A 12,306-nucleotide genomic window follows, 5' to 3' on the forward strand; every position below is an offset into this window, starting at 1 on the left:
TAATGCACCTACTACTTTCTAACTTTTTATGAATGACTTCTTCAGGGATATCCTTGATCAGTTCATGGTCATATATCTAGATGACATTCTCTCATCTTCTCTGAAAATCAAGAGCTCCATGGCCACCACGTACGTATCATTCTCGATTGGCTTCACCAGAATCAACTCTATGCCAAGCCTGAGAAGTGTGAATTTGACAAGGACATAGTGGAGTTCTTAGGTTGTGCCCTCTCCCCAGCAGGGCTTCTCATGGACCCCTGCAAAGTAGAGAGAATAACAGATTGGAAGGCACCCTCAAATGTGCATGGGGTTCAGTGATTCCTAGGTCTTGCAAACTTTTACAGGTTTTTACATTATGGGGTTTTCCAACCTGATAGTTCCCTTTACATCCTTTCTAAAGAAGGGAGCCAAATTTGTCTGGTCCACTGATGCACAGGCTACATTCAATCACCTGAAAGGATCCTTCATATCTGCCCCCATCCTAACCCACCCAGACCCTATTGAGGCCTTCATCATTGCAATCCCAGGCATCAGTTTCAATCGGCATAGTCTTTTCCCAATTCATGGGTTCCTGACAGCTACTTCACTCCTGTCAAGGTTTCTTCCCCACTCTGAATGCTAGGGTACAGATGTGGGGACCTGCATTAAAAACCTCCTAAGCTTATCTTTACCAGCTTAGGTCAAAACTTCCCCAAGGTACAAAATATTCCACCCTTTGTCCTTGGATTGGCCGCTACCACCACCAAACAAATACTGGTTACCGGGGAAGAGCTGTTTGGAAAAGTCTTTCCCCTCAAAATACTTCCCAAAACCTTGCACCCCACTTCCTGGACAAGGTTTGGTAAAAAGCCTCACCAATTTGCCTAGGTGACTACAGACCCAGACCCTTGGATCTTAAGAACAATGAACAATCCTCCCAACACTTGCACCCCCCCCTTTCCTGGGAAATGTTGGATAAAAAGCCTCACCAATTTGCATAGGTGACCACAGACCCAAACCCTTGGATCTGAGAACAATGAAAAAGCATTCAGTTTTCTTACAAGAAGACTTTTAATAGAAATAGAAGTAAAGAAATCACCTCTGTAAAATCAGGATGGTAGATACCTTACAGGGTAATTGGATTCAAAACATAGAGAACCCCTCTAGGCAAAACCTTAAGTTACAAAAAAGATACACAGACAGAAATAGTTATTCTATTCAGCACAATTCTTTTCTCAGCCATTTAAAGAAATCATAATCTAACACGTACCTAGCTAGATTACTTACTAAAAGTTCTAAGACTCCATTCCTGGTCTATCCCCGGCAAAGACAGAATATAGACAGACACACAGACCCTTTGTTTCTCTCCCTCCTCCCAGCTTTTGAAAGTATCTTGTCTCCTCATTGGTCATTTTGGTCAGGTGCCAGTGAGGTTACCTTTAGCTTCTTAACCCTTTACAGGGGAGAGGAATTTTCCTCTGGCCAGGAGGGATTTCAAAGGGGTTTACCCTTCCCTTTATATTTATGACAACTCCTGTGTCTTTTTCTCCCAGAAACTGATCTCCCCACAGGTCACACAGGAAGTCTGAGGAAGAGCAGAGACTTAAGCCCACATCTCCTTAACCGCTGGATCATTCTTTCTATACTAGGTAAGCACTAACACAGGTTATTAATTAATATGTTAATTAGGCTAATAAAATGGGTCGGTGCTAGCCTGTAGACACAAGGACTTTTTTTTAAAAAAGCAACACATACAAGGAAACACAATAAATGCAGCCTCCTAATAAATCAGGGTCATCAATTTGACCCCCATACATCCTTTTCAACCCATGCATAAAAGTCTGCATGAATGAATTTGTTGAAGTCAGGCTCTAAACAGTGTGACCTAAAGTCCAGAAGACTCTGGTTCTTTCTCACCAAGTTCGGAAGTGATTTCTAGAGTTGAGGAACCCTCATTTAGCCCTTCCCTCAGCCCCCAACCATTTAAACCAGAAGACAGTTATCTCAAGTGCTTTCATGGATATCAATTACTGTGAAACTATATCAGCAGGTAGGTAGGTCTCGGAGACATCTAGAAAAAAACCTACTAAATCTTCATAGGCCAAAACTAGGCCATTCAGTTCTTGGGATTGGAATAGTTGAATTTCAAGACTGAATCAGCAAGTGTGTCTGGAACACTTGGAAATAGAATAATCATTAGGTTTGACTTGTCAGGGAGGAGGATATAGAGTGGATAAGGGAGAGGCTGAAAAAACAAGTGTACTTAACCTCTCTCTCTCTGGGTCCTTGCAGCACTCCCAACTCCCACCCAATCAGAGACCACTGATGACCTAGCATTCAAGACTGGGAACACAGGAGGAGATTCACAGGATTATAACAACAAAAAGATTGGTTTCAGAGTAACAGCTGTGTTAGTCTGTATTCGCAAAAAGAAAAGGAGTACTTGTGGCATCTTAGAGACTAACCAATTTATTTGAGCATCATGCTCAAATAAATTGGTTAGTCTCTAAGGTGCCACAAGTACTCCTTTTCTTTTAACAAAAAGATTATGTGTAGTTTCAATAAAGATGAAACCAGGAAATGTCATTGTGCACTACAGGGGTCATGACGTTACCAGGAAGCTTTGAAGGCAGACCTCAGCCAGACTGGGATAAACCTCAACTCAACATGTTCATCTTAACCTCAACCTGCAGCCTCACCTGCTATTCTAGCCCAGGGCTTCCCAAACAGCTTTGCTAATGCACTTTAATCCGGATCTGCAACACCCTCTTCTATTCCAGTCTTGGGCTTCCATTGCACACACTCCCTGCCCCCTCCTAAATTCTACCAAGGCTCCTCAATCCTGGTCTGCAGCATCCTTATCATTCTAATCCTGAGCTTCCCCCCCCCCCCGCCCCGCCCCGCTTCTCTCAAAAAAATCACCTCCTCCTCCTGCTTTCTATCAATACTCTCAATCCTGACATACAGCATTCCCTGCTCTTCTAGCCCTCGGTTATTCCTATATCTTTTTCAACACACACCACTCCTGACCTGTAGCACCCCCTACCATTCCAGTCCTGGGCTCCCCTGTCCCCCAGCCTTACTGATACATCACCATTCTAAGAAGCTCAGCATATTACATTCCTAATGGCTGCAGCCTGCAAGCCTCTGAAACAGAAAGTCAGGAGACTGCTGCATGACCTTGGGAATGCAAATTTCCTTTGTGAAGTCAAAGCAAGTCATTTCCTTCCTCAATCCCTTCTCTCTCCTTGGGCATGCAAGCCTGGCTAACAGGAAAACACACACACCCATTCGCATGTGCATGAACGCATACACACAGAGCTTTGTCAATGCTAATTGCCAGAAGCCAAGCCCCAGTCATCCTGTTGACTAATTTGTCAGACATTACTGACTCAGCATTTCTGGGGAACAGTTTTTTTGAAGCACTAAATGCAATTGGAAGTAAATGGCTCTTATTGTTTTTTCCTTCCCTTCACACGGGTGTCTGCACTTATGGATAATTCCTGCCCAAGGTTTGATCTTGGCTTCAGCAGTGACACAAGAGGCCTGCTTGCCAGGCTGGGAGAGCCTCTCATTAAATCTTAATGGAATGAACAGGCTCCAGAGTGGAGGGAAGGATGGGGGAGTATGTGACCTGGATTGGGAAACAGAGCATATGCATGATCAGACAGCAGCAAGGAGACAAGTGCTGACCTGAATTATAGGTGCTGTGTGGAATAAAGACAAGAGACACCAACAAGCAGGTTCTGTCTCGAGCAAATGCCCCAAAATCTGCCTGAAATATGCAGCACTTCCTCACTTAGTGTTGCTACTGCTTGTTGCTTAAACAGCAGCCCTGGATCTGTGCCCAACCAAAAGACTCCTAGCCAAGGGCAGAAAATTTTGCTGATGAACTGCAAATGACATGGAAAATGAACACACACCCATATGCACATCCATGCACCAATGTTCCATACACAGAAACACAAACCCATGGAACTACTCCACAGATCCATATGCACATAGACAACCATGCTGCAGACATATAAATGCACACCCATGAACCACTCTGTAGACATAAAAATACATGCCACATATACACATATCCCAAGCCACATTCATAGGAAAGCACACTCATGCACCAAAATCAGATACATATGTGCACATTCATGCATCCACATCACATTCATATTCATGCACACTCATGCCACAAACATATGCATGCTCATGTTCCTATTCCACATACAGTACTCACACATTCACTCATATACACTCATGCCATATACATACATACATGCCTATCTTTGCACACATGCATGAACCCATGCCACATTCACATACATGCACAAACATGTCACATGAACACATATATACACACACACACACACACCTAGACCCCTGCTACATGAGTTCACTGATTCTGTATTTTGTGAGAGTCTGTGTGTGCTCTGTGAATTTTGCTGTAGAAAAGTAGTCTGTTAGAGCAAAGGTCTTTATTCTAGCAATTTAGCTTCTTAGTTTTTTTATGACCTGTTCTTTCCATAATGCTTTCTACTTTCTTCAGGTTTTGGTCTGTGTATGAATATGTTTGCTCATTTGCTCATTATTCATTTCTCAGTTGGACTGTTTGTATCATGAGTCTTAGTAGTTAGTTAATAACAACTGGCTAAGTCCTGAGGTTTATATTCAGTTTTTATTTAGTCCTTACTAAAGCAAACTAGCACTGACGTCAATGAAAATTCTGCCTGAGTAAAAACTGCAGGTTTGTTAGTTGTGGTCTGAATGTGAAACTATTTAAGAGTGAAGTGTGTTCTTACTGCATTTAAGTTTTTGGCCTCCTAATGCTTTGTGAGGTAGGAAGCATGTGTTACTTCAGCTGAGTTGGTACCAGAAGTGCAGAATCATTCCTGTATATTGAGTGGCAGAGGCAATCCTGGCTCTGCCTGTAGGATTGTTGGGAGAGTGCTTGTGTGTGCATAATACCTGTTTTCAGAACTGTATGGGCAGGGATTCAATTGGAACTTTGTCTGGAGCCGATTGAATAATTCATTGCAAGTAATATTCACTATGAATTTTGGACTCTTTTTTAGTTGAATAAATATCACAAATACATATTTCCATCATTTGGAGAGCTTTGGCTTTGTTCCATTCAATTTAGTTTGCATTTACATCTGACTTCACTCTCACATAGTAGAATGAGCTGGATTCCATGGGTTATGTGGATTTCATTAAGTTTTAGCCAGCTATATCATCAGTAGATTGTATTTTTATAGTTGTCTCTTTATAATATAGAGAATCTGCAGAGCTCTTCCTCACAATGTTTTTTTAGACAGTCTGAAACTCCTTACTGCATAAAAGGTCCAGAAGTGGATAATTTGGGGTGTATTCAATTTCTGTCTCTAATAGAGTTTGTTTTACAGCTTTTCTCCAAGAATTATGATTTTGGTCTCTTGCAGGTTGACTTGTATGGCTCATCTGTTGCTGAATGTTTTTAGCAAATTAAGATTCTTTTGAAGGCTGTCTGGTGTGGATAATAATATGATCAGGTCATCAGAATATAGCAGACACTTTATCTGAGGGTTATTGTTTTGTGGGAGCCTTAAAAACCAACGAGTATTTCAAGTTGTTTTTGATGACAAAGTCCTTCAATCATGTCAGTTCAGCTACAGATTTAAGGAACTTTACAGACTAGTCCCATGCACTTCTGAACCTCTTCGAATTCAGCCAGTTCTTCTCCTTCCAGGAGTTTATATTATAATTAGTATGTCAAGAGGTCTGCTTTGGTTACAGACTCTGAGAAGTTTATACAGCAGGCTAACTGTGGACTTCTTGCTACCCATCCCAGTTTAGCTCTGCGCCCTTATGGCTCTCTCCGCCCCTGGGAATTTCTAAACTGTGCCAGTGAGCCTACTGACTTTATATCGTTTTATATATATAGTTTTATATAGACTTTATGTAGTTCAATACTCCACAATGAATGACTCAAAAAAGAATAATTCAACCTCCCTAAAATATTCAAAGACACTAACCCTGCCCTGGGAAACTCCTCCAGAGGTCAGTTAAAACAGGTCTAAGTCTCAACAGAATGTCAACAGAATGGCCCATAAATAACTGGTTCCAAAGAGAGAAGGTAAAGCTCCTTGGGCTGTATTGTATGTCAAGTGTTATAAAATACCAGACTCAGATTATATTTTTGTTCCTGCTGCAAAAATTCCTCAGGTTTTCCAGGGAAATTTTAAGTTCTATTTCCTTTGCCTGAGAATATTTTTCAGATGCAGAGAGAAATTCTCAGGAGGAGAAAATCCTGTCTCTCTTATCTCAGTGCATGTTCTTTCATTTTATTTATGAAAGGAAATGGCTTCTGCTTTCACCAGCTTCACCTAAGGAACTACTGCTACAGAAAAGTTGGAGCCTGCCAAAAAGAGGCCAGGAGGTGACCCTGTAATTCCATAGTCTCTCTCCCTCTCTCTCCTTTCCCTCTGCTCTCAGTCTCTCTCCAATATTTTATTAGTTTTTTTCATTAGCTGGGAATCAATTATTTAAACGATAAGAATTTTAGGGCCATAAACTGATCTCTGTAGGAGTTGCATGTGCATATCCAGGGCACTACACCAGCTAGTTAGCATCTACTTCTTTGAGCGCTGCTAGCATGCCCTTCAGTCCCTGCAGAGAAATAATTACACACATTAAATTCAGCAGAGGGTTCAACCCCTGCCCCTCTGCCCAAATGTAAGGTTGATCAGCCAGATTCCCATCCCATTCTTCCACTTCTTTTCCCTCCCATTTCCAGTTGTGACAGCTTATCCCAAGAGAGCTGAGCTGTGTGTCCTGCCTTTTCCCTGGCTGAAGAATGAGTTGCTAAGTTACATTCATAGGCCCCCTTCTGAAATTAAAGGCCTTTCCTGTCTGAACAGGCTTACCAAATTAAGGAGCTCAGCTTCTGGTGTTGTGGTTTTTAGTGAAGTCATGGGAGGCACAGGCAATGGTGTATATTGTCCCAGATCAGAACTGTTCACTGCTCTGAAGGAAGGAGAGAGAGCTACAACTCCTGGAGACTTAGGAAGGGAGAAAGCATAGATCCAGAGGTCCAGTTTCCCAACACAGAATGCAAGGAACTCTGTTTGATTTCAGGAGGAATCCTTCTTGCCACACATTAGGGCAACCTTGGGTGCCTAGTCCTGAACACGGTATCCTCCAGAGTCCATCAACACCACTCGAGAGAGTGGCCCTAGTGGAGCACTAGAGAACACCATAAGGTACTTCCTACTCTTTGGGTTTAGCATGCTCCCGTCAGCACAGCGCCTAGGAAGGATGAGACCTGAACTTGAATCTCCCCCACGAGACACATTTATTGGGAAACAATGATGTCCACTGGTTAAAGTAGGGGACTGGAAATCAGGACTCCAGGGTTCATTCATTATACATAATCCATCAATCAATTGATCAATGACATTTCTGATGCGCCCATCACTATACTATCTAGGCACCAAATACAAAATTAAGAGTTGTATTATATTTGTCCATAAACTGCTCTACTTTCCTCTTTCAGTGCTCCTGCTGCTATTCTGTAAAGATCTTTTTTTTTTCTTCTTTCTCTCCCAAAGTTTCTCCATTAGAGAGACAAGGTGGGTGACGTAATATCTTTTATTGGAGCAACTTCTGTTGGTGAGAGAAAAACAAGCTTTCAAGCTTACACAGAGCTCTTCTTCAGGTCTGGGAAATTTACATCACAGCTAAATATAAGGTGAAACAGATTATTTAGCATAAGTAGTTAACACATATTTCAAGGGACCATTCAAGGTGAAGTGGCCTGTTAACATCCCTCCAGTTGCAGAGGTGGTGGGGGGGGAGGAGGGGAAGGCAGCTGGGAGGGTGGTTGTTTCCATGATATTTATGTCCATTCTGGCTCTCTCTATTGTCACCTGTCACTGTCTTCCTCTGTGATCTAGGACAACCTCTCAGTGCCTCAGGTTCTCCACCTGGAAACTATAATTCTGACCTATGTCCTAAGGGGGAGGTTTCAGAGTAACAGCCGTGTTAGTCTGTATTCGCAAAAAGAAAAGGAGTACTTGTGGCACCTTAGAGACTAACCAATTTATTAGAGCATAAGCTCACGAAAGCTTATGCTCTAATAAATTGGTTAGTCTCTAAGGTGCCACAAGTACTCCTTTTCTTTCTAAGGGGGAGGGGTTCTGATGATTAATGAATTCATGTTTGCAAAGGACTTTGAGATCCTGTGATGAAAGTTGCTGGAGAACGGCAGAAAATTACTTTGATTATTACTCATCCTCCGTCAGGCTGCCCCTCTGTTTCAGACCAGTTTGGACCAGTGCACAAGACACAGGTATCCATTTTAACTGACTTCTTTTCCCTGTATACTGCCTTCATAATAAAAATTATGTCTGTATCACAGCTGCTGTATACTGGCTCCCGAAAGGTACTGCAACCCAAGAAAAGGTGATGCCTCCTTGCCCCGCCCTCCCAACACAGGCAATCTCCTACTTGTTGAGCCAGACAAGAGAGGGTGCTGCTGTTTTGCTCTCCACATTGTGAGCTGCTTCTTAAAATGTTTCCTGTTTCCCCTCCCCCATGTCTCCTGCCATGAAAACAAGTGATTGCTTGTGAGCTAATCCTGTGTAGGGACTTCATTAAATAAATACAACTGGTACTAGGTGGCTTGTTTGTCTGGAGTTTCTTTTTTTGCCTTTGTTATCTTTGGAAGGCTAATCCTCTGGAGGTCACCCAGCAATTTCAGTCACCTCCAAATAACACTTACTAATAATCTTAATAAATCTGTCTCCAAAGCAGCAGCCGCTTCTGCCTGGCACTGGAGTGTGACAAGCCCCTCAGCAGCACTGCTTTGGCTGACACCCTTGTTTATTTCAGTCATAAATGAAAACTAGCATTTACTCAATAAAATTCTGAAATCTTCCAGAACATGTCCCCTGGGCAGCCGTGATTGAATATTTGCTGTTAAGGAGAAGATGGTATTGGGGACCTGAGCTACATAGATTTCTTCCCCTTTTCTTCCATCAAAACAGTCAGCTGAGCCCCTCACTTATTCTCAAAAAGAAAAGCCTAGGCTTGAATAGAGACTGGGAGTGGATGGGTCATTACACAAAGTAAAACTATTTCCCCATGTTTATTCCCCCCCTCCACCCCCCACTGTTCCTCAGATGTTCTTGTCAAGTGCTGGAAATGGCCCACCTTGATTATGACTACAAAAGTTTCCCACCCTCCCCCCCGCGCTCTCCTGCTGATAATAGCTCACCTTAAGTGATCACTCTCGTTACAGTGTGTATGGTAACACCCATTGTTTCATGTTCTCTATGTATATAAATCTCCCCTCTGTATTTTCCACTGAATGCATACGATGAAGTGAGCTGTAGGTCAAGAAAGGTTATGCTCAGATAAATTTGTTAGTCTCTATGGTGCCACAAGTCCTCCTTTTCTTTTTGCGAATACAGACTAACACAGCTGCTACTCTGAAACCTCACTATTCTGCTTTACTTGGGTAACACAGAGTTGCAGCTGCCTAAGCTACCTCCATAAACCACACAAAAACATTGCTTGATGTTGTCTGAAAAATCAAAGCCTCCATGCCCCCATGGAAATAAGGTTACTAACAAAATTGTTGGAACCTGGGGTTATAGTCCACAAATTTCAAGACAGTGCTCTACTGAGCAGTGTAAGAGACTGGGAGTCAAGACTTGTAGGTTTTATTGCCATTTTTTTACTGTGGGCTTGTCTACACTTACAGAAGAGCTGCACTACTATAGTGCTTAGTGAAGACGATACCTATGCAAACAGGGGAGTTTCTTCTGTCGGCGTAGGTACTCCACCTCCCCGAGAGGCAGTAGCTATGTTGACGGGAGAAGCCCGCCCATTGACCTAGCAGTATAACTATGTTGCTCAGGGGTGTGGATTTTATATACACCTCTGAACAATGCAGTGATACCAACATAAGTTCTTAAGTGTAGACCAAGCCTGACTTACTGTGTGCTATCGCACAAGTCACTAAAACTCTGTTGTCTCAGGTTATCCTGTCTGTTAAAGAAGTCCATATATCCATTATTATATCCATCTCACAAATTGATTTTGAGGATTCATTAATACATAATAGTAAATATACAATTAATACTTATAGCACTTTGTATCTTCAATGAGCTTTAGAAATATTAATGAATTAATCCTCACACCCCCTTGTGAGTTATGAAGATGTTACTTGGGGGGAAACTGAAGCACAAAGCGGTGAAGGGAGCTGCCTAAGATGATATAGCAGTAGTAAGTCAGGTGCAAAGATGGAAATTAACTCAAAATTTCATGTGCTCATATCACTAGACTATGTTCCCTTTCCCAGGAAGCCTACTAGCACTCTAGTTTCAGACCCATCTCAAGTTCTTTTGTTTAATGGCTTAATTGGTGCTTGCTATGCACTCTAAGATCCTGGGATGACAGGCACTATGCATATTACTACTATATTCTGTCTATATGCCTCATTACATTTGGTTGACATGTGGGGCAGATTCCCCATTCTACCACTAGTGAACTACAATGTCTGTTAAGACCTGCCCCAAGTTTTCTTGACAGCTTTTCCACCTTCCAAGTTTCATAAGGGCTGAGTGACCATGCACTAGGGCAGGGCATGAATTCATCTTAGCAAACAGAGGAAAAAGGCACTTGAGAGCAATGCCAGTGGCTCAGCTTTGATTACACTAATGGGGCAGCTAGGTGGGTCCGACCCTCACTGACAGAAATCAATACAGAAAATGTTCACTACTGATACTGATCAATACTGGAACTGGCATAGTGGGGGCTGGACAGAAAGAGAGAATCCTGTTTCTAATACAAGCTCATCCTCCCTTACAGCCATCTCTGCAGAGTCAAGGCGAGGTTAAGCCGAACACTGAGAGATTTACGGGGTTTGCATTTTTATCCTACATTAAACTTTTGGCCTCACCCCTTCCAGCACCTGATTAGGGTTTTACCAACTAAACCTGCCTCCAAGATCCCACTGAGTCACTGGGGACAGACAGCTGCATTTTAGGTAAGTTATCTTTGTTTGCATCCTTTTCTATCTTTCCCTCCAAAATTATGAATCTTCTAGTCAGGTGCCAAAAGAAAGGGGAGACACATAAACCAGAACTGCCCACAGGAATTTGTGAAGTTGAAGCCTTCAACAAGTTTAAAAAGGAAAAAAAAGAAAGAGAAGAATGTACAAGGAGCACATTGTGGAAAGGAGCCTGACTCTATGAACAACCATGATAGATTAATTTTGAGACTTTTCTACAGGAACAAGAATTTAGATGGAAAGAGCTGAAGAAAAGAGGAATCAATGTTTGGGGGGGGGGGCGGAAGGAAGGAGAAGAAGCTGGAAACAAAAACAAAAGGGAGAGAAAGAAAAAGGTGACTGAATTTCCTTCTCACTCATGTTACTGAATCCTGAAACCTCTTGTTAACCAAGAACTATCCTCAAATTCACCGTTCTGTAGAATAATGGAAAATACATGCACATATACATACAGAGAAACACAGACCTACAAACAAATGAGACATACACAGAAATATAGACACAGAATGACAGACAAATATGGAGACATACAGATAACATATAAAGCGCCATATAGATACAGGAACACACACACAAATATGCAAAAACATAACACATGCATACATAGATATTATCAATAAAACCATCAATAAAATCCTGTTATTACTACAAGTTTCCTCCAACACTTGGCTCCCACTCTAAGGAGAAAAAAAAGCTTCTTTTTGCCAGAGATTCTCCAGAGCATTTCATTCCATTCCAACATGCAAAGATATCCCTTGTAACATGCTCTTTATCTCCATCAGCTGGGCGTGAGCAATACAACCCACTTGTGACCTTGCTCTGCAGGAGCAATAAAACCCACTTGTGACCTTGCTTTGTCACAAGTGCTTTAAAAGGGCAGCACTAGAGAATAAAGAATGTTTTATTCTGTTTACAAGTTTGAATTTTCTTTCTCCTATTTTCCTAACCCCCAACTTTTACTTAATCTATTTCCAACCCTTTCTGGCTAGCTCACATGCAATGGCAATGGCTGAACTCAGTACTGAAACATTCACAAGGGAACTGTATCTTAGCTACATGAATATAGACTGTGCATTCCCCTAAATGTGTTTTTCTCAACGAGATCGACATAGATACCTAGTGCCAGGCAGCGAAAGCTGCAGTTAGTTTCCCATCTGTCTATTTCTGCTGCAGTGTATGTGTGTGTGCATCAGGCTGTATATATATATATATATATATATATATATATATATATATATAACTCCACATGTTTTAATCTGAAGAGGTCATGAAATAGC

The sequence above is a fragment of the Lepidochelys olivacea genome, assembly GCF_965140295.1.
Source record: "Lepidochelys olivacea isolate rLepOli2 genome assembly, chromosome: 6".
NCBI classification, from domain to species: domain Eukaryota; kingdom Metazoa; phylum Chordata; order Testudines; family Cheloniidae; genus Lepidochelys; species Lepidochelys olivacea.